Below are 24,889 nucleotides of genomic sequence, written 5' to 3' on the forward strand. Positions count from 1 at the left end.
TTCTAATAAGTGACACAGGCCTAGCCTATCACAAATAGAACTGGTTATTTTTTCGTTATTGATGTTTTAATCAATCTGCTTGTCCGGTCGGGCAAGTTAAATTCTCTTTCACTTGCCCTCTTCAAAAATCCACTTGTCCTTGACAAGCGTACAAGCTTTAATGTCGAGCCCTGGAGGAGACTGACAGCTAACGTCCTTAGCTAACGTTTGCCAGAGTCTTGGTAATTAATGGGAAACACTGCTACTGTAAGCCTACAAAAATGCTTTTAATTAATAGCTGTCGGGTCGGATTAAGTACGATATCGCAGGCTTGTGTCGTTCATCTTCATTATGTCATGTCCGTAAACACAGAAGAGAAGTACACTTTGACAAGTTCCGGCCGGGAAAACTACGCTGTTCAGTTCAGTCAGTCGCTGTCACACAGTTCAGGACAGCATTGCTGCAGTCTGAATGGATGTTTATCTGTTAACCTTTTGGCAAAGTTGTTTACTTTAATACTTGATATGTTGTCTGGTGATGTTTTTAAAGCTTATACTGCTTGTCATGCTCGTATGAACTGAACAATACTCTTGTGTTGTTAACCATTTGCAATGTATCTACATATCTACATATATCCACTGCAATGTGAACAGTGGCGGTTCTAGCTTGTATGGCACCCTGGGCGAACCCCCCCCTTCAGCCATGTTGCCCATGCCTAAATCTGCCACTGCTGGTGAAGTTACTGTAACATGTTTACTAATATTTATGAATTCTGAGTATTTTATAGCATTGCTGTGGTTTCCAGGTTCCCTCAGAGTGTGTGCTGCTGTTTTCTCATTTCTTTTTCCCCAGACGCAGAAATGCACAAGCTATGTCTAATTGTCTTTTTAGCAGTTCTGTTTACTGTGTATAATCATCTCAAGTTGTTTAAAATGTACCAATTTCATAGCACTGTAATGTACATATTAATGTGTGTATCTCTCTATTATAGCTTTACTGCGGATTATTATTAATTAAACTTATTGTCATTTTTATATTGCATATTTCTGCATATTATTTTCATGTTTAATAAAGTATAATTTATCCCCATCATTATAGAATCCTTTTTTTATGTTTTTAATTTACAGTGTTATTGTTTGCAGTGCATAGGTTTGACTTGAATTATCAACTGAGGCTGTACAATATAATATGATAAAGTCTTCCTTTGAACTCGTATAAGCCACATCACGAGTTTCCACCTCTTAAATTGATAAGTGTAGTACAATAGAAACATTAATAATAGATAAAAAAAATAAAATAAAAAAAAACTTGAATAATCATATTAAAATATGCTGGTAACTGGTGGTGGTAGGGTCAGAAAAGAAAGTGTAAAATTAATTAATTCAAAATATGTAAATACAAATGTTGTTTATCTTTATCAAAGCATGTAATATTTTAGTTTTAAATGTTTAATACAATAACATAATATCAAAATGAAAATAGAAAAAAATGACTCTGGCTCTGAATATATCCCAGTCATGTTCACACACAGGTGATGTCCAGGTAAGTTCAAACCATGAGATTCATCCACGCACAAGAGCAGTGCTGAAACACAACTCATATAAGGTGTTCTTCCGCAAATTGCTTGTAATTTTAAGTTTCAACCACTGATGTCACGAGAGAGTGCAAAGATCTGTAGTGCAGCTTTAAACCAAAGCCTGTAACTGATTGGAAAGCCCAATGAACTCATTTAAATGAAACTGTATTATGTAACAGTTTCGTGATCATATGTTTTTGATAATTTGTGTAGGACGCTGTCCAGCAGTGATGATGTGCAAGACAGAGAGACTGAGAAAGGCCGCCTGGAAGAGGCATATGAGAAGTGTGACCATGATCTGGACGAGCTAATCATTCAGCACTACACAGAGCTCACCACGGCCATCCGCACCTACCAAAGCATTACGGAGAGAATCACTAGCGCTCGCAACAAGATTAAACAGGTGTGTGGGACATCCAAATATTCACTATTGGGGGGACTAATTGGAGTATTTTGAGAGTCTACCATTGAAAAACTTAAATCGGTCAACAACTAACCACGTATATCATCAAGATGGCGCCGCGGATGGCTGCCTTGGTGTGTAGCTCTTCAGTTCTTTTGTTGTTTTTGTTTGTTTGTCCTGTGTTTAGTAATATTTTTCCAGTCAATTTTACCAGGGACGAACTGCTGAACATTCGGCAGCATATACCAGACAACCTTTTCTTATAATTTTTTTTGTTTTTGTTTTTTTTTAATAATTATATTTATTTTTCACACATTATACATTTGCATATACATACAGTGAAATTCTTTTTTTCACATATCCCAGCTAAGCTGAACCCCCGACCTTCTGATCAGTAACCCAGATCCTCCACCGCTGAGCCACCACTGCCCGGTTTTTGAATATTCAGACGTTTTTCAGGACATTTTAGTCGGAGGCGCAGCTGTGTAGTTTAAACGCGCTATGAGATGCAGGCGAGGGAGACGAGCAGGCGCGCTGGTCAGGCTCCGTCAGCGCGGCTTTCTAACAGCGCTGCCGAGTATTCATTCAGCGAATCTCTGCTCTCTTCCTAACAAAACGGACGAATTACATCTCCTCACCCGTACAAACAAGGACTTTTCAAACTCTGCTGCCTTGTGCTTCACAGAAACCTGGCTGAGTGAAGCCATTCCGGACAGCACGTTTCATCTACCGGGCTTTCAGCTGTTCAGAGCGGATCGCATTGCATCGCGGAGTTAACGGGGAAAACGAGAGGCGGTGGAACATGCTTTTAAATCAATGAAAGTTAGTGTACAGATGTAACGGCATTAAAGAGGATGTGCTGTCCTAATTTGGAAGCGCTCTTTATTAACTGTAAGCCGTTCTACTCACCGCAGGAGTTTTCCTTGTTTATTCTGGTGAGTGTGTATATCGCACCAAACGCGTGTGTGAACACAGCGCTGCAACAGCTGACTGATCAAATCACAGACACAGAACAACAATACCCGGACTCAGTTATTATTATTTTATTTTTTTGGGGGGGGGGGATTTTTTTCCCTTTTTCTCCCAATTTGGAATGCCCAATTCCCAATGCGCTCTAAGTCCTCGTGGTCGCATAGTGATTCGCCTCAGTCCGGGTGGTGGAGGACGAACCCAGTTGCCTCCGTGTCTGAGACAGTCAACCTGCGCATCTTATCACGTGGCTTGTTGAGCGCGTTGCCACGGAAGTTATTATTATTCTTGGGGATTTTAACAAAGCAAATCTCACACGTGAACTGCCCAAATACAAACAGCACATTACATGCCCCAACAGAGACAGGAACATACTGGATCATTGTAACATAACAATAAAGGATGCATATCACTCTGTCCCTAGAACAGCTTTGGGACTCTCTGATCACTGTCTGGTTCATCTTCTTCCAACCTACAGGCAGAAATTAAAATCATCCAAGCCAGTAGTAAGGACTGTAAAGAGATGGACCAATGATGCTTTTGATTATATAGACAGGAACTACAAGCCTGCTTCGATTGCACGGATTGGAGTGTTTTTGAGGCTGCAGCCACAGACCTGGACGAGCTCACAAATGCTGTTACATCATATATCAGTTTCTGTGAGGATAGGTGCATTCCTACTAGGACTTATTTAAAGTTCAACAATGACAAACCATGGTTTATAACAGAGCTCAGGCAGCTTCGTCAGGCCAAAAACGATGCTTACAGGGGTGGGGATAAAGTCTTGTACAATCAGGCCAGGAACACACTGAACAAGGAAATCAGAGTGGCTAAAAGAAGATACTCTGAGAAGCTGAAAAACAAGTTTTCAGCTAACAACCCTGCATCAGTGTGGAGTGGCATGAAACAACTCACAAATTACAGGACTCCTACCCCCAACCCTGTGGTGGACCAACAACTGGCTGAGGACCTGAATGTGTTCTACTGCAGATTTGAAAGGCCCAATCTCACACCTCATACCCACTCTGACCTTCACTTCACACAAACACCAACACCTCCTGCAACCCCCCTCCTCCCCCCTCCTGCTACTCAACCTGCACTTAAGATCTGTGAAGATGATGTAAGCCGCGTCTTTCAGAAACAAAAGACGAGGAAACTTCAGGCCCAGATGGCGTCTCACCAGCATGTCTTCGATCCTGTGTTAACCAGCTGGCCCCCATCTTCACACAGATCTTCAATAGATCACTGGAGCAGTGTGAAGTTCCATGCTGCTTCAAACGCTCAATCATTATTCCAGTCCCAAAGAAACCAAAAATCACAGGACTTAATGACTACAGACCTGTCGCCCTGACGTCTGTGGTCATGAAATCATTTGAGAGACTGGTATTGGCCCACCTGAAGAACATCACTGGACCCTTTCTAGATCCCCTTCAGTTTGCTTATCGAGCAAACAGGTATGTGGATGATGCAGTCAACATGGGATTGCATCATATCCTGCAACATCTGGACAGACCAGGGACATATGCAAGGATCCTTTTTGTGGACTTCAGATCAGCTTTCAACACCATCATCCCAGCTATACTACAGAATAAATTACACCAACTCTCTGTTCCCGTGTCTATCTGTCAGTGGATTACCAGCTTTCTGACGGACAGGCAGCAGCTTGTGAGACGGGGAAACTCACTTCCAGCACCTGTACAATCAGCACTGGTGCCCCCCAGGGATGTGTGCTCTCCCCACTACTCTTCTCCCTCTACACCAATGACTGCATCACCAAGGACCCCTCTGTCAAGCTCCTGAAGTTTGCAGAAGACACCACTGTCATCGGCCTCATCTGAGATGATGATTAGTCTGCATACAGAAGGGAGGTTGAACAGCTGGCTGTCTGGTGCAGTCAAAACAACCTTGAGCTGAACACGCTCAAAACGGTGGAGATGATTGTGGACTTTAGAAGGAACACCCCAACACTGACCCCCCTCACCATTCTAAACAGCACTGTGGCAGCAGGATTCAGGTTCCTGGGCACCACCATCTCACAGGACCTGAAGTGGGAGACACACATTGGCACTTCAATAACTGTCTGTTTTGGTTCCGCTACGAAATCAGACATCAGAAGACTACAAAGGACAGTTCGGACAGCTGAGAGGATTATTGGTTGCCCCCTGCCCCCCCCCCCCCCTTCAAGAACTAGACATTTCCAGAGTGAGGAAAAAGGCTGGAAAAATCACTCTTGACCCCACTCACCCTGCCCATTACCTTTTTGAACTGTTGCCTTCTGGCTGACGCTTAAGAGCTCTGAGCACCAGAACCGTCAGGCACAGGAACAGATTTTTCCCTCAGGCTATCCATCTCATGAACAGTTAAATTGCCCCATTGAGCAATAACTATGTGCAATACACAGTTTAGTCTTTTTATATTTATCCAACATATCCAACCTCTTCTGCCATTTCATTCCTCTGAAAAATAAAAATAAAATGTGCATTGTACATAACAGATTTGTATTTTGCACTTTACATAACAGATAACAGATTTGTATTAGATTTGCACTACGTATGTGTATGTGTGCATGTATGTATGTATGTGTGTGTCTGTGTGTGTGTGTATGTACGTATGTGGATAATTATGTTTTATTATTATCTATGTCTTGCTGCTGTTTTTGTATTGTTTTTGTATTGTTGTACACTGGAAGCTCCTGTCACCAAGACAAATTCCTTGTATGTGTAAGCATACTTGGAAATAAAGCTGATTCTGAATCTGATCAGCATATTTGGGGGGGAACACGTACTCCCTTAATGTCTATGGAGGTTATGGCCCTGGGCACATCCACCTGCTTTCTGGTTTTGGCTAAAATTCTGTATTTCAATCTACAAATAAACACAACTGTATGTTTAACACTCAAGGTTTTCAACCATGGGTCCATAAAAGTACTGCAGGGGGTCCACGGAGAAGATATTTTAAACATAAAATGTACTTTAAAAACTGTTTGTGATGTTTCTAACTATCTGAATGAACATTAAGTAATGATCTGGTAAGCATTATATAACATAATAATGTTATGTAATGAATGTTAGTTTTTAATGAATGTTATGAAATTGTTATGTTAAAAGTTTATGAGAAAAAAAAATATATATATATATATATATGTACATATATATATACATATATACACACACTGGCGGCTAAATGTTTGGAATAATGTACAGATTTAGCTGTTTTGGAAGGAAATTGGTAATTTAATTCACCAAAGTGACATTCAGCTGATCACAAAGTATAGTCAGGACATTACTGATGTAAAAAACAGCACCATCATTATTTGAAAAAAGTCATTTTGATCAAATCTAGACAGGCCCCATTTCCAGCAGCCATCAATCTAACACTTTATCCTTGAGTAATCATGCTAAATTGCTAATTTGGTACTAGAAAATCACTTACCATTATATCAGACGCAGTTGAAAGCTATTTAGTTTGTTAAATGAAGCTTAACACTGTCTTTGTGTTTGTTTTTGAGTTGCCACAGTATGCAATAGACTGGCATGTCTTAAGGTCAATATTAGGTCAAAAATGGCAAAAAAGAATCAGCTTTCTCTAGAAACTCGTCAGTCAGTTATTGTTTTGAGGAATGAAAGCTATACAATGCTTGAAATTGCCAAAAAACTGAACTAAAACTATTTCATACAAAGGTGAACACTACAGTCTTCAAAGACAAAGGACAACTGGTACTAACAAGGACAGAAAGAGATGTGGAATGCCAGATGTACAACTAAACAAGAGAATAAGTCCATCAGAGTCTCTAGTTTGAGAAATAGATGCCTCACATGTCCTCAGCTGACAGCTTCATTGAATTCTACCCACTCAACACCAGTTTCATGTACAAGGGTAAAGAGAAGACTCAGAAAGAAAAAGCCACTTTTGAAACAGAAAAACAAAACAAAAAAGGTTAGAGTGGGCAAAGAAACACAGACATTGGACAACAAATAATTGGAAAAGAGTGTTTTGGATCTTAACCCCATTGAACTTTTGTGAGATCAGCTAGACTGTAAGGTGCGTGAGAAGTGCCCAACAAGACAGCCACATCTATGGCAAGTGCTACAGGAAGCGTGGGGTGAAATGTCACCTGAGTATCTGGACAAACTGACAACTGAAGGATCTGCAAAGCTGTCATTGTTGCATGTGGAGGATTTTTAATGACATTTTTTTTTTTTTTCAAATTGTAATAGTAATTTTTCAGGTTATTAATGTCCTGACTATACACTGTGATCAGGTGAATGCCACTTTGGTGAATAAAAGTACCAATTTCTTTCCATCAGAGCAAAATCTGTACATTATTCCAAACTTGTGGCCGCCAGTGTGTTTATATACACTACCGGTCAAAACTTTTTAAACACTTGACTGAAATGTTTCTCATGATCTTAAAAATCTTTTGATCTGAAGGTGTATGCCTAAATGTTTGAAATTAGTTTTGTAGACAAAAACATAATTGTGCCACCATATTAATTTATTTCATTATAAAACTAAAATTTAATAATAAAAAAACAAAAAAAGTTTTTGAAATTGATGACTTGGACCAAAAAATAAAGAAAAGCAGCCAATAAGTGCCCAACATTGATGGGAACTTCTGCAATACTGTTTAAAAAGCATCCCAGGGTGATACCTCATGAAGTTGGTTGAGAAAATGTCATGAGTACATGTCTGCAAATTCTAGGCAAAGGGTGACTACTTTGAAGATGCTAAAATATAACACAGTTTTGATTTATTTTGGATTTTGTTTAGTCACAACATAATTCCCATATTTCCATTTATGTTATTCCATAGTTTTGATGACTTTAGTATTATTCTAAAATGTGAAAAAAAAAAAAAAAAAAAAAAAATATATATATATATATATATATATATATATATATATATATTTATATATATATATACAGTATATATATATAATAAAGAATGAGTAAGTGTTTCAAAACCTATGACCGGTAGTGTGTGTGTGTGTGTGTGTGTGTGTGTGTATATATATATATATATATATATGGGGTCTGTATTGGCTAAGAGTCTGGGTTGGGGGTCCGTAGGTCTTTATGTAAAAGTTAAAAGTTCTGTACTACATAAAAATATAATAGCTAAGTATAAGTGAAAATTGGAGTCAAAAAGCTGCTAATTGCACAGTAACACTACTTGATGTTATCAGTCTGTTTGTTTATGGAAAATTGAAATAACTTCCTTGCCACATAGGGTTTTATTTCTGGTCACCAGCTGGTGGAGATGAAATGCAACTGCTGCTTTACTGTGTAGCCCACATACAGTAGTTCTGTGATGTCAATTCACACACAGTCTTCATGCCGTCTTAAATGATGCTGGCACCTATAACGTTCCCAGGGAATGATTTATGAGACATAATTAGAGTGAAAATGACTTGTTATATACAATACCTTGCAGTAGTAGTTTGATGCAAAAAGGAGAATAAAAAAAACAAATCAGCAGTTATTTAATACATTTTGTTGTTGTTTTTGTCTTAGAAATGCAGTCTGATGGGCCATCCCTTAGGGTTTTGTCATGATGGAGGTTTCAGATAAACAGCACACACACACAGTTACTCAAACTTAGCTCAGAGTAAATAGAGAATAGCAGCTCTGTCGGCATGCTGCTTGGTGAGGGGTGCCCAGGGATCTCAATCACCTGTCTTTATCATCTCATTATTATTTAAAGACACATGTGACTGTGTTTGTTTATTGCACTCTTAAAAGATGAGTTTGAGTCAAGGACTCAGGCAGAGTTTGCCTGTGTGTCTCAATTTGTATATGGGTGTGCATAAGTGAGAAAATGAAAGAAACTCAACACTGCCAATGAAACAAAACACTGTTCATTATTTCTGCTGTTTGTTTACCCAGCATTGGGATTTGTACATGTTTTGCAAGCTTCTCTCAGAACATTAAAAATGCACAAATTACTGCCCCCCCCTTCAAAACACACATATATATATATATATATATATATATATATATATATATATATATATATATATATATATATATATTAAAAAAACCTTCAAAGTATGTGAGGCATCATAACATTAAGAATCAGTAATCGTATGAGTCTTCAATGTCTGTAATGATGACCTTGAAAATTAGCCACTAACTGCACACCATCCTCTGGCTTTAATCTGCAGCAAAATGTTTGTTTATCATCATCTCCCCTGCCAACACATATGAAAATAATTATGCAAAGAACGAAGAGCTGTGCAGCTACTGATGCTTATTTTTACGAGTGTGAACCTTTACCTCTTCCTGACATTGTGTGTATGTGTGGGCTGCTCTCTGCTCAGGTTAAGGAGAACCTGTTGTCCTGTAAAATGCTCCTCCACTGTAAACGGGATGAACTGAGAAAGCTCTAGATCAAGGGTGTGCAGCACAAACATGTTCTCAGCCTGCTGGATGAGATTGAGAACATCAAGCAGGTGCCTCAGAAGCTGGTGGCGTCCATGGCCAGCAAGCACTACCTGAACGCCACAGATATGCTGGTGAGTGTGTGTTCATGGTTGCCTGTGAATATTTGAATTTGTTGATATGGGGGATTTTATTACATTCAGAGGAATTTTTTTAGAATGATAGTAAAGTCATCCAAACTATGACACAACACAAATGGACCTATGGGAAATTATGCGGTGTCCACAAAAAAAAAAAAGGCAAACCTTTTATTTTAAATTATTCAAAGTAGTCATCTTAAATCCAGCTATAAAAAGAGGCATTTTGGTAGCAAATTAATTATTTTACCACCTAAACGTGGATGCTCAATAAGACATCACATGTAAATGCAGACACTCCGGTTATCTATCAGCTGATCCTGGTGGTATACACTGCAGCTGATGCAACCATTTATTTGCATGAACGCATACTTGACTTGCATGACACCTCCTTCGTCTGTCAGAGACGATGCACCAAGTGTGCAGTGATAGCCCTCAAGAGTGCTATCAGCAGGCCATTTCCTCTAATAAAACATTTTCATTCAGAGCCATTTTGATGTATTAAATATAAACAAGCAGTATCCACTGCAGGATTGTTTAGCACTTAGCGAGAAGGGAGAAGGGAAAAGGTAGAAGGTAGAAGAGAAATAGAGCCTATATCAAGGTTAAAGCAGGGAAATGGAGCAAGTCAGAGAAAGTGCGAGAGATTAAAAGAAGGACGGAAGGAAGAAGGGAAAGGTGGCATAGAAGATCAAGGCTCTGGGACATGTCAGCCTGGTCAGGTGAATGAAATGAGATAATTGAACTTATCAACCACGCGACTGCTTCAGATTCAGTTTGCAATTGCAGCAGCATGGCAAGTAGCTGCTGATACGCTGCAGATCCAGCACAGCATTAAAGCAAAGCCTGAGGGAACTGGACTCGTTCTCCATGTTAAGTTGCATGTGTTATTTGTTTCTCTGTTCTAAATCTATTCCAAATCCGACACTAAATTCCACTGAAAAGGGGCATTTATCTGTGACGTGCTCGCTTTGTATTATCATCATTTTACATTAAATGTAGAACATGACACGCGTTCATTGAATCAACGTTAACAAATACAGGCATATTTACTGAAAACAATTGTATGAACAGTGCAGGACCAATAGAGTAACACTAATAGCCTGTTCTAAATGGAATTCACCATGTAAAAATTACTTAACATATTTAAACAGTCAGGATATTGTTGAAAATAATTAACAGGTAATAATTAAGGCAAATCTACAAGAGAGAAAAAAATGGGCTGAAAATTTGCATGTATTTCACGACGTGCATTAGCAATTGATCCAATCTGACAGCTGTTCGGTAAAGAACGTTAACCAATAACAGTTACTATGTAAAAAAACAAAATCGTCTATAGGATAGAAAAAAATAGGTCTGTGAGAAATGTACAATAAACCTAATGTATTCTAAACATGACGTAATAAAAGATAGTTTAACCCAATAAGCAGTCGGCACCTCGTTGAAAATAGCTTTCTTAATCAGCAGGGTAAAAAAATTGCATACCTTGCCTAAAACAGTCATTTTCTAGGCTACTTACTCAAAAGCATACATTTTTTGATGAGCAAAATTAACATGTTGACATGGTCCGGTCAAAGACAGGACTTGCCTCACATGAGGCGGCTAACCTGCGCTTCAAAAATCTGGAAAAATCCTACTCGGTGGGAAAATAACTTACAAGCACGCACAGATTTAAAGAAGACTCAAATGTGAAAACATCCATAGGGTCTTTCAAACGTTTCTGAAATCCGATTCCTGCACCACCACCGAAGTGATTTCTATAGCTACTTTGCTGAGTTTGCTTGTCTAGCAAGAGGACATTTTCCTGCACGCACCAAAAGTGAGAGAGGGAAGAAGTGTGTGCAGCCTGAGGTCAAATTAAACTTTGTATCTTCTCCAGATATTCTCTTTTTTAATAGTATTCATATTATTTATTATATTTCAAATGTTACATTAACATGACAGTAATTTAAGCGCAGCCTTTGTAATAATATAAAGCCAAACATAAATGTGTAAAAATGTTGAACAGTATAATGGCGGAAAATATTAACCGACAAGTAATTCCAATGTCAACTAGCAGCATCAGAACCATTTAGTCGACTAGTCTCACACATCTCTAGTTTTTACCCATTTTATCATCCATCTACAAATTAAGCACTTAAGTTTAACACTTATGGTTACTTTAAAAAAATAAAATAAAAAATAATAGTGAAAGTAACACCGATAAATCTCTCTCTCTGTGTGTGTGTGAAAGAAAAAGCAAGCTTACCGGCCAGTTTATGCACCATAGACCTTCTTCAGGCTAGCGCCATCTTTGATATTTAATGGGAATGACAACGAGGCTGTGAGGGATAGACTTACCCTCTCTTCAGAGCACAAACGGTATAAAGCTGTATAAAGCTCCTAGATCACATCTGATTTTCCACAACTCATGTTGTCTGGAGTTCTTTGTGTACTGAATGTTCTTGTACAGATATTTTATCAATGTTTTGTCTGTGGAATGATCCAAAAACACTTTAAACTGCAGTACACCCTTTGAAGAGAGTCTATCCCTCACAGCCTCATTGTCATTTCCATTAAAAAGATGGCGCTAGCGTGAATAAGGTCTATTCTCTCACTTTGTGTCCGCTGATAAGCTCCGTCTCACGCCTCATTCAACCAGCGGCCACATATTTCATTATGCTCTCTGCAGGAAATGCACATGCACTCATCAGACTGAATATTCAGCATCACTGCAGTCTAATATGTCACATTCTCCCTCTTTTAATTCCCTGATTGTAAGAGAGTTGTTATTGTGCTTTATCTCTGTGGTTTTTGATGGGCAGGTGGAACATATGCTATTATGTGATCCTGCAGAGCAGCTAATCGCGGATGTTTTTTAACAATGGATATGTATGGAACAGTTCTGCTATTCAGCGACAAGCAATGAAGAAGCTGCATTGGGATTTGATAGATAGTTTCACCCTAGCATGCAGAGCTACAGATACAGATAACATTGGGCCAAAGTAGATGAATTGATGTTCTGTAAAGCCAATATGCTGTCATCCATATACAGGGAGGTCCAAAAGTCTGACAACACTAGTGAAAATGATTCTATTTTGTATTGCTGGGGTTGTAATTTAATAAATAATAAAAAACCAATTGTCATTGCAAATTATACTAGAAGCTTAACAATTTAAATGAAAAATTAACATAAAAAAGTATTGTCCACTTTTTGCTTTAATAGCTGTCATGGACTCCACAGTTTTGTAAAAAAAATCCTGATGATTGATGCGAATGAGAATGATATGAGATATAAAAATGTTTCAAAGAGCATCTTTTGTGGTTCGGTGAACAAAAGAAAATCTGACCTTTTTGTACAAACATGCATGGTCAGTATCACAAAAATGCTTATTTGACTAGTTACCTAGTAATGGTGCAGAATCTTAAATATTTCCTATTCGCTTTGCTTATTTAATGTTTGCCAAAATCCTAAAACTTTGTTTATTTACAGGTTTTAATTAGATTAAAAATCCCAGATTTTCAGTGTGGACTCAGACTTCTGGACCCCACTGTACACTGACATACATAGACATTTAAGAGGATGGAAACTTCAGGTGTGCTGTTGATTTGCAGGTGTCAGCGGTGGATTCTCTGGAAGGACCTTTACTGCAGGTGGAGGGTCTCAGTGACTTGCGACCGGAACTCCACAGCAAGAAGCTCAACATCCACCTGGTGCTGATTGACGACCTCCATCGGCACCTCTACATCAAGTCCACTAGCCGCGTGGGTCACCGCAGCAAAGACAAGGAGAAGGGGCGGTGAGCTAAGGCATTTTTTGGGTTAAGATGTATTTTTTGATTAGGAAGAACATGTTCCCATTCACTTTAAACCTGTCTGGCAAAGTTAGATTGCGAATTGTAACCTGAAATATACCTAAAATGCTCAAAAGTGCAAAAGTCTTCACTGTTAAAAAATTCTGTTAAATTGACGGTAAAATACTGGCAGCTGTGGTTTTCAGAAATTTACCATAACAAATACAGTGACCATGTTTCAGACTTCATGGGATATAATTTTAATGCCTTTATATTTTACAGTTCACTACCTTTATATTATTAAATGATATAAACTTGATATACTAACCTTCTGGAACTGTAAAAGTCTGCTTTTAACTTTAAAATGTATTCCTGATCACCGTAGTTACTACAAAAGGCCACATGATGACTTCAATTTAATAAAGAGTGGCCCTTTTCAGGAACAATAATTAATACACATGTGAGTGCACAGTGTCACTCACATAAACACAAAACACCATCAAGTTAACACATATGACACTAAAACGATTTAATAAACGAACTAAACGACATAAAATATAACAGAACACCTCAATGTACTTGTATGTAACTGATATTAAAAATAAAAAGAAACAACTATTCCCATAATATATAATGAAACGTGATGGGTCACGCAGGGACTTCTGGGAATGCCCGATTGAGGGTGGTCAAAACATATATTCCAGAAGGAAAAGTAAACAGTCAATTAAAAAATATGTTGACTTATAAGCTTACTCTTTTGATAAAACGTGACTAAATGAATAATAGAGAGAAAAAAAACTTGATAAAAAGTTGATGAAGCTTTTAATTCGGCTTATGCAGAGAAACTCAAAGCAATTACCTTCCGAGCAGCAAAGTCGTTTCTCAGCTTTAGATTAATTTACCTTTGCAGGTTGCTGGTGGCAGGGGCACACTGCTCATCTAATTACTGTGTGTGTACTTTTTAAAGAGAAAGACGTGCTCTCTTAAACCAGATATTGCATGAGTCATTGCTGTCTGTTCATAAATAAGGTGTGGAATATGCCAGACAGAATAACTGATCAGACTAATTAAGAATCAAGGCTGGAAAATGGACCAGAACCTGTGTAAACCCAAACTAGTTTGACATTCTGAATAAACATTAATTAGTCAAAGGATGATTCAAGGAATACATGTCATGCTTCTACTCTGAAATCTATTTCTTCTTGCTTGTTGTGTTTCACCGAAGTTCTGCTTCATGTAATTAATAACAGGCCGCTAAATGGGTTTGTTAACAGGGTGATTACGCTATCTTGAAAGGAAATCACAATATTAATTCTTTATTGAAGGCTTCATTCACATGGGTCTTAAATCCTTAGCTGGTAAGCTGTTGGTAAACAAAGCCTCTCTGGCCCTGTTGCATCTTTCCCTCCAGAGTCATGTAATTAGCTGATTTGTGACTCTTCTCTTCCTGCCTCCGCTTACAGGGCATGGCTGCTGTGGCACTGATGTGGTGTTCGGCACAAACAGAGATAAGTCATTCACACACTCACGGATGAGCACGAGAGGAATGATAATAGGTTTTTGCTTTTCTCAATGGTGACATGGCTGCCCACGTTCACACTGACACCGGGGGATTGCTGACCCTCTCCGTCAGCAAGCTGCGCAAACTGCCGCGGCTGCCTCTGCAATACTAATTCTTGTAGATTAGGCAAGGCGCAGCAGTGTAGCGAATTAAGCTAATGCAGGTTGGTGACCCTGCAGGGCTGAAGTATGGAGTTGTTTGTAATAGTGTTTTTGATCTCAGAATTGTGCGTGCCTGTTGTTCGCTCTTCCGCTGTTCTGTTTACGGCCATGTAATTTTAGCTCGACTCTTTCATGAGGAGAAGTGATTTATTAGTCAGGGTCATGACGCGACTGCAATTTTCTGACTTTTGAGCAGCTTCCTAAAGTGGCAGGATTTTTATTCATTTCCTATGTTATGATTTTCACAATCTGCCTTGTTTGATTCTTCATGTTCTGACCACTTAAATGGCAATATTTTGAGGGAACATTCTCTGTTATTTCCATAAAACATTCACGGAAGCTTTTTGAGGTTAGCTGGGTAATCATGATAGTGAATTTTTATACAATGGCTGCTGATGAGTTGGCCTCTGTCACTATAACAGCGGTTACTATATTGATGAAGGTAGTAAAAGTAGCTGCATTCTCTTTTCAGGTCTGCTTTGAGGGACACGTCCGTTTTGGATATCAGCGGTTTGTCCAATCAACGCAAGCCTCACAGTTCAGCACCCCGGGAACTAGCAGTAAGAACCACTCAAAAAGAAAAGCACAAAAAAAAAAAAAAAGATGAGTAGAGAAAGATGAATAACAACTTTTGGATTCGGGAAGGAATGACTAGAAAAGGAAAGGACCAAAGTATTAAATTAATAATGTAACCAAATGGAAGAGAAAGTGACCGTTAGCCAGCAAAAGAGAGGATTATAGTGCTACTTTGGCATAGAAGGAGAGTGAATTAGATCTTAATTTTGTGTCAGGCTCAACTCACAGCGTGAATGATTGAATCCTCTCTGCTATACTGAAGGGAACAGTGGGTGGGCCTGTTTTAAAGTTTGTGGTGATTTTGTTGGATCTGGTGCTCTATATTTATATAGTTCAGAGTGCTAATTAGTTCATTAGGACACATATTACTATAGTCATTAAGTCTTTTAGCATAGCACAGAAGACTGCCACTGTCAAGACTCCCAACTGATTCTATCTGCCTGTTAAGCAGTGGCAACTGTGGATTCAGTCCCATACATATACACACACTGCTTTTGTCCTCTTATACATACACATACACAATCATTATAACACAGCCACACACTATTCTCCTAACATACCATTATTCACACACCTTTGCAACTACACACATTTACTTACACGCACCTTATTTTTAAAAAGACGTGTATCTGCACATAAACACTCCCAGGTTTCATGGTCTCATGTTTCAATAAGTGTATTAACCAGTGCATATGAGATAATCTCTCACGTTATTAATCATGCAGAACCATAAGCACAGGGGGGCTGCGGGCCTTGTTATCCATGCTCTCCTGTGTGGGGCCGACTCTGCCATGGAGCTCTGAGACTGTTATCAGACCCACCAATCCACCCACAGCTGTCTGCTTCAGAATCATGCACTCAAACACCAGAACAATTACCATATACTGTATAAGTAAAGCGTCAAGTTTACAGAGCTTCAAATCTGTCTGTCTGTCTGTTGGGTTTTCCATCCATCCATCCATCCATCCATATGAGATCCCACTTTAGATGATTACTTGCTTTTTAATTGTTCCTATTTGCTAAAGTAGGTAGAACTCTCTCTAATTCACACTCTGGGTCAAAGTAATTCCTTTGCTGGCTGCAGTTTTCCCCACATTACACGAAACACTCGCAATTATTGCTTTCGCAGTGCTTTGTGTGATAGGTGACGCCATCAGATGACTTTCTCCTGCTGCGGAAGACGCTTCCCTTTTTTCGCCTATTTTGTTTAATGGCCTTTTTGCACATCGTTTGTCAGAGATAATTGTAGTAATTATTTAGCGAGCTACAGTTTTTAAGAAGAAAAACCTGAGCCCATTATCTTGCCATAAACATTAAGACCATTTTAAACAGTCATTGGATTTGAGGGTAGTAGGAGACAGGGGGTGAAAATTAGCACTTCACTGTACTATAACTCTATTGAGCAGGTAAATACATGGAGGTGTGTTTAAAACATGTTTAAAAAGGCATGTGCTCATGTCATGATGAAGAGGGAGAATCATTATGAAAGACTGTAATTAAAACGTGTTGAAAGACGACTAAAACAGTTTCTAAATCATTCTTTGAAATGCTAATGCTGGGAATGTTTTTTCAGACAAGTGATTTTGTATTTAAGGAACACAGCCGTAAACACTTTTCTAATACAATTTACTTAGCTGATTAACCAGTTAATTTTATAGTTTTGTTATTACATGGTAAAAAGAAACACATTACTATGTAACAAGCATAAAATGTAGATTTGATTTGCCACAATATATATTAAGTTCTCAACATAACATTTTCCTTCATACCTGTAAAAGCTTTAAGTAACACCATTTCATTACATCAAAAAATTTACAATATGCCCTCCTCTTCGGTCACTATTACACCACTGTTGACACACTTTTACTCTACACATCATTTGAAAAAACAATACATTTTGACGCCTGTATAACAAACCCATCTACATTTATACACTTATTCCAATGCTATTAACTTGTGCAGTAGCTCACCTGATAGAGTGTTGGACTTTGGATTTGGAGACAGAGGCTCAAGCCCAGACAAGTGAAAGTGAAACGAAAATGCCATAAAGCAGCACAAATTATGTGGTTGCTTCAGAAAATGTTCTTTACATGTTATATTTGCATTTTAAAACATTATCTGTTAGGTTTAGATTCAAGGTTTAGCTTAGGGAGGTATGTTTTACTCATTTTAACATCCATCTAAAATTGACCTTAAAATATAGTCCACCCAAAAAATGAAAATTCTCTCATCATTTACTCACCCTCATGCCATCCCAGATGTATATGACTTTCTTTCTTCTGCAGAATGTAAACTATGATTTTTAGAAAAATATTTCAGCTCTGTAGGTCCATACAATACAATTGAATGGTGACCAAAATTTTGATCCTCTAAAAAGCAAATAAAGGCTTCATAAAAGTAATCCATACGACTCCAGTGTTTTAATCCATATTTTAAGAAGTGATATGATAGGTGTGGGTGAGAAACAGATCAATATTTAAGTCCCTTTTTGCTAGAAATTCTTCTCCCTGCCTAGTAGGTGGAAATATGCATGAAGTATGTAAATCACCAAAAACACAAGAAGAAGAAAGTGGAAGTTAAAGTAGAGATTGGCTGAGCAGGGAGGAGAATGTATAGTAAAAATGATTTAAATATTGATCTGATTCTCACCCACACCTTTCATATCGCTTCTGAAGACATGGATTAAACCAGTGGAATCTTATGGATTTCTTTAATTCTGATTTATGTGATTTTTGGAGCTTCAAAATTTTGGCACTCATACACTTGCATTCTATGGACCAAAAGCTGAGAAATTCTTCTAAAAATCTACATTTGAGTTAAGCGGATGAAAGAAAGTCATACACATCTGGAATGGCATGAGGGTGAGTAAATGGTGTGAGAATTTTTATTTTTGGGTGAACTATTCCTTTAAAAAACTTGTCCAATCACAACACCATTTCACTAGCTTTTGGCGACCCCCACTCCCCACCCCATTTCACTGGGGCAAATGTGTAATACAGCACAAATTTTGGTTTGCAGAAATGTTGCCATGGTCATGTAAATTTCATGAGATCAGGCTGAATGAAGCTGTTCCATAAACCATACAACCTCTTCATGATGCTATTATTATATACTGTTGTTGTGGTACTGATGTAGCATGTATGTTTCCAAAGTGCGTGAGCTACAGGAAATGAGAGAAGACCTGGATGTGGACCCAGAGGAGAATAGTGCTGAGTTCATGGGGATCTTGATCAAAGCTCTCGCCAAACTCAGGAAGATCCCTGAGACCATTAAAGCCATTATGGAGCGTCTGGAACCTGAGCTGGAGCAGATCCTCAAGAGATCCACCACTCAAATCGCTGACCACGCCTACCAGAGAGGAGAGAACCTGGCACAGGACAACCAGCCCAGGTAAAAGCTGATCTGAAGTGATGAGGGCTTGAAATTTCAATCAAATGAAATTTGCTATCTGCAGTGAATATTCATTGTCCTCCCTTATGTTTAGCTGCTTATTTAAACACACATTTAAATTGTAATAAAATAAAAAATTTCTGTGTGAAACAGAAAATTAAGTCAGAAAAACATACTGTATGCATTTACATAAATGCACTTGATGATTTTATCCAATGCAAATTACAGTGCATTTGAGGTACTCATTATATTAGAATGTGTGTTTCCTGAATAAAACCCATGACATCGGCATTGCTAGCACCACACACTACTACTGTAGATGATCTGCAGGAACTATTTTACAATAATTTAGGAAGGTACTTGATTTTATCCATCTGTGTTGGATAGGATCATAAACAGTTAAGCATGTTAGATATGATTTTTTTTTTAAATTAATATTATTTTTCTCTGCCCATGTGGTCTTGGTTAATTCAACATCAACTATTAGATTTTGATGAAAGATTACGAACACAATATTTTTTTTTCTGTAGAATAGTGTGCACTGATCATGCACAATAAGACAAAGTTAATAGGATACTTTTTGATTTCATGTTGTCTTATAATAATAAAAACAGCCAGTGACAGTCACTTTAGATCTAGTCGTCCCACTTAAGGGAACGGCGCTATACGACATTAAAAGCGAGCCGCTGTTTGTGTCTGCTTAAACATCGGCTCTAATGGAGGAAAACAAAAAACAAGAGAAGAAAAAACGAATAATGAAAGCTCTTAAGGAAACTCTTTACCCAAGGCAGAAATGAACTCGTTTATCTTTTACAGCCATTCTCTGCATTTTAGTGTTTGCTCTCTCTGATGTGTGTGCTTCAGTGTGTGAGAGAATATCCACTAAATTTTGATTGCTGGCTGTATTGAAATAAATACCTTTTTTTTAGGGCTGTCAATCGATTAAAATGTTTAATCAAATTACATGGCGTCCCGATTAATTAATCGAATTAATTGCAGTTAATAATTTTATTTACAAATGTTTACAAATTATATATATATATATATATAGATATATATATATATATATATACACACACACACACACTAGCGGCCACAAGTTTGGAATAATGTACAGATTTTGCTCTTATGGAAAGAAATTGGTACTTTTATTCACCAAAGTGGCATTCAACTGATCACAATGTATAGTCAGGACATTAATAATGTGAAAAATTACTATTATAATTTGATTTTGTTTTTTCAGAACTTCTTAAACTACTTCAAAGATTTCTCATTAAAAAATCCTCCATGTGCAGCAATGACAGCTTTGCAGATCCTTGGCACTCTAGCTGTCAGTTTGTCCAGATACTCAGGTGACATTTCACCCCACGCTTCCTGTAGCACTTGCCATAGATGTGGCTGTCTTTTCGGGCACTTCTCACGCACCTTACAGTCTAGCTGATCCCACAAAAGCTCAATGGGGTTCAGATCCATAACACTCTTTTCCAATTATCTGTTGTCCAATGTCTGTGTTTCTTTGCCTACTCTAACCTTTTCTTTTTGTTTTTCTGTTTCAAAAGTGGATTTTTCTTTGCAATTCTTCCCATAAGGCCTGCACCCCTGAGTCTTCTCTTTACTGTTGTACATGAAACTGGTGTTGAGCAGGTAGAATTCAATGAAGCTGTCAGCTGAGGACATGTGAGGCATCTATTTCTCAAACTAGAGACTCTGATGTTCTTATCCTCTTGTTTAGTTGTACATCTGGCCTTCCACATCTCTTTCTGTCCTTGTTAGAGCCAGTTGTCCTTTGTCTTTGTAGACTGTAGTGGACACCATTGTATGAAATCTTCAGTTTTTTGGCAATTTCAAGTATTGTATAGCCTTCATTCCTCAAAACAATGATTGACTGACGAGTTTCTAGATAAAGCTGTTTCTTTCTTGCCATATTTGGCCTAATATTGACCTTAAGACATGCCAGTCTATTGCATACTGTGTCAACTCAAAAACAAACACAAAGACAATGTTAAGCTTCATTTAACAAACCAAATAGCTTTCAGCAGTGTTTGATATAATGGCAAGTGATTTTCTTGTACCAAATTAGCAATTTACATGATTACTCAAAGATATGGTGTTGGAGTGATGGCTGCTGGAAATAGGTCCTGTCTAGATTTGATCAAAAATTACTTTTTTAAAGTAGTGATGGTGCTGTTTTTTTTATACATCAATAATGTCCTGACTATACTTTGTGATCTGTTGAATGCCACTTTGCTGAATTAAAGTACCAATTACCATCCAAAACGGCAAAATCTGTACATTATTCCAAACTTTGGGCTGCCAGTGTATGCATATATACAGTTGTGCTCAAAAGTTTGCATACCCTGGCAGAAATTGTGAAATTTTGGCATTGATTTTGAAAATATGACTGATCATGCAAAAAAAAAAAAAAAATAATAATATTTAAGAATAGTGATCATATGAAGCCATTTATTATCACATAGTTGTTTGGCTCCTTCTTAAATCATAATGATCCAATGGCCCTGATCAAAAGTTTACATACCCTTGAATGTTTGGCCTTGTTACAGACACACAAGGTGAAACACAGGTTTAAATGGCAATTAAAGGTTAATTTCCCACACCTGTGGCTTTTAAAATTGCAGTGTATAAATAGTCAATGAGTTTGTTAGCTCTCACGTGGATGCACTGAGCAGGCTAAATACTGAGCCATGGGGAGCAGAAAAGAACTGTCAAAAGACCTGCGTAACAAGGTAATGGAACTTTATAAAGATGGAAAAGGATATAAAAAGATATCCAAAGCCTTGAAAATGCCAGTCAGTACTGTTCAATATGCCCGACAGCACCTTGACATGCCTCACAGCTTCTGGCACACTGTAATTTGGAGTGACGAGACCAAAATAGAGCTTTATGGTCACAACCATAAGTGCTATGTTTGGAGAGGGGTCAACAAGGCCTATAGTGAAAAGAATACCATCCCCACTGTGAAGCATGGTGGTGGCTCACTGATGTTTTGGGGGTGTGTGAGCTCTAAAGGCACGGGGAATCTTGTGAAAATTGATGGCAAGATGAATGCAGCATGTTATCAGAAAATACTGGCAGACAATTTGCATTCTTCTGCATGAAAGCTGCGCATGGGACGCTCTTGGACTTTCCAGCATGACAATGACCCTAAGCACAAGGCCAAGTTGACCCTCCAGTGGTTACAGCAGAAAAAGGTGAAGGTTCTGGAGTGGCCATCACTGTCTCCTGACCTTAATATCATCGAGCCACTCTGGGGAGATCTCAAACGTGCGGTTCATGCAAGATGACCAAAGACTTTGCATGAGCTGGAGGCATTTTGCCAAGACGAATGGGCAGCTGTACCACCTGCAAGAATTTGGGGCCTCATAGACAACTATTACAAAAGACTGCATGCTGTCATTGATGCTAAAGGGGGCAATACACAGTATTAAGGACTAAGGGTATGCAGACTTTTGAACAGGGATCATTTCATTTTTTTCTTTGTTGCCATGTTTTGTTTTATGATTTTGCTATTCTGTTATAACCTACAGTTGAATATGAATCCCATAAGAAATAAAAGAAATGTGTTTTTCCTGCTCACTCATGTTTTCTTTAAAAATGGTACATATATTATTAATTCTCCAAGGGAATGCAAACTTTTGAGCACAACTATATATATAATATTATAAAAAAATATTCAGATAAATAAAATGCATCACATTATTGTGGCAGAGGAGTTAAGCATTATTTGCATATTATTGAACATAAGCCAATCATTGGCATACATTTCACAGAAATCCATTTTGCATGTGAATTTGTCAATCAGAGATTTATTATGAGGGCTTGTCTAAGGACCCATCAATGTACACTTGCATCAGATGGATGCTTTTGGAATGTCTCACTTTGGTTGCGTTGCGTCATTAACATACAATTTTTAGGTCACTGTGTCAAGTTAAACTTAGTTTAAAACTTAGAAGAACACGTCTCAAGATCCCTTAGTTTGGATTTGCGCTCCATCAAGATGTGTTTTGAATGCAAGAATGCACCCTCGTGTTGTACTGTCTGCTGCAGGGTTGTTTTGTTCTCTGTATAAGCTGTGCATTGCCTTTACAGCTGAAGTTTCGCCTACTGCACCCTGAAGAAAACAGGTGGTACTTCAAGCTTGAATTTCTCAGGAATCTTCCTTATTACAGTCCAGGGACATGATTAATTGTGTTGTTATATTTTTTAACGCGTTATTTTTTTATAAAAAATTAATCGCACTGAATTAACGCGTTAAATCGACAGCCCTTTACATTTTCTGAATAATATGTGCTTCTTGTGCCCAAGCAGAAGTCGCCACAGCTATGCTAGGGTGTTCTGTGTGGTTTGCCAGAGCATTGTTAGCTGGTTGTCTGACAAATTCTGTTAAGACAAAGTATACTAACATATCATAAAATGTAATAAATTTGATAAAACACATGCAACACCGTTTGATTCCACACATCAGTTTATAGGTCTGTTTCTTGTTTATAGATCTGTGTTTCTTCTTTTGCCAGGGATTATCACACCTGAAAATGTTTAAATGACCTGAGTAAGAATAAAGATCTATTATTAACCATAGAGCAATTTCAGTGTTTTTTTCCATGAATCTGTGGTGGTGTGAGAGTTGAGGTAGGGCTCAGTTTCTATGGAAACCTCACAAGAAAGTGGAAGTAGCTCATGCATTAGAGTTCACAGAGGAAAGTGTGCCTTATGGTGTATGTGTGGGGAGTATAAACTAGCCATGGAAGGTTACACATAAATACAATTTAGCTACACACTGGGAAGCCATTCTGCTCTCTGAACTATCAACCTTTTGCAGTCCCCCTTTAGGATGTGTTTTCAGATGCATGTTCATTTAGTCGGTGTTGCCTGAATGACCAATCGACTGATTAGTCTTAAGAAAGCTTTTGACTGGAGATTTAGCTCACCTGACCCTAATGCAGGGAATTTTTCAAAACACATTTTTGCATTCAACAGCATCTGCAACGAAATAGAACAAAATGCAGGTGTCTCTTTTTTTGTTTTTGTTTTTTTGTATAAAAGTTGGAATATTTTTTAACTTGGCATGGCATCTCAAATGCAACGCTGTTGCAGGAGGATGTCAGTGTGTAAGAAAGTGTTGTCCTGTATGTAACAGGTAAAGGATGGGCAAGGAGGAGGCGGGAACCAGCTGAACAGTAAACATAACGTTTAATGATAAAACACAACGTAAAACATAAACGCAGCGTGGCCATGTGCGTCTCTCTCTCTCTCTCTCTCTCTCTTTTGAACCGGCGTCTCCAGCTGCCCTTTATTTCGCTGTCCCGCTGATCAGCTGATTCAGTGCCGACCATGATCCATCATTGCCCGGCCACGCCCTCCTCCTCGTCACACAGTATTATGCATGTTTATATGTTGATTCTGAGTCAAGGGCTATGTCCTGTCTTCTGTAAATAAAAATTAACATGTGTTTTCGTCCACTGTCTCTCACATGATCATCCATCATCATCCTGTCCTCCACCTCCCGGCGATCTTAATACCCTACTTGTCAAGCTGTCAACTGAAAACTCTCTCTTTCTCCTACCTGGATTCTCTACTGTCTCAATTTACTAGGAAAAATGAGTAAACTCTACAAGAGTCAGACAGATGTGTGTCGTCCTAGTGGACCGAGAGAGTTTGACAGATGCTGCTAATTGTTGTTGGTTAACAGCTGGTGCTACTCAACAGGGAGAGATTGTCAGCACCTTGCTGCTGTCATGTTCATTAGATACAGAGAACAGACTGATTTTGGCACAGTTGTGGTGATGTGGAGGGATTTCCGGTGACCAAACTCACTGCAATAGTGTGTTTGTCTAAGGAAACCTCTTGAGGATGGGGAGAGGATTGGGAATGTGGCTTTATTGTTGTGTAGGTTTTGATTGTGCTTTGTCATTACAATTATTTGTTAATTTTCACTTTGAAATACTTGATTATTCATTTGTTTATTC

General features: G+C 38.3%; 1 pseudogene; it reads left to right on the forward strand.

Annotated features, from left to right (window-relative positions):
• LOC127436600 (exocyst complex component 4-like) overlaps nucleotides 1–24,889 on the forward strand; it is a 190,938-nt pseudogene that overhangs the window by 11,940 nt on the left and 154,109 nt on the right.

The sequence above is a fragment of the Myxocyprinus asiaticus genome, chromosome 47 (genome assembly GCF_019703515.2).
Source record: "Myxocyprinus asiaticus isolate MX2 ecotype Aquarium Trade chromosome 47, UBuf_Myxa_2, whole genome shotgun sequence".
NCBI classification, from domain to species: Eukaryota; Metazoa; Chordata; class Actinopteri; order Cypriniformes; family Catostomidae; genus Myxocyprinus; species Myxocyprinus asiaticus.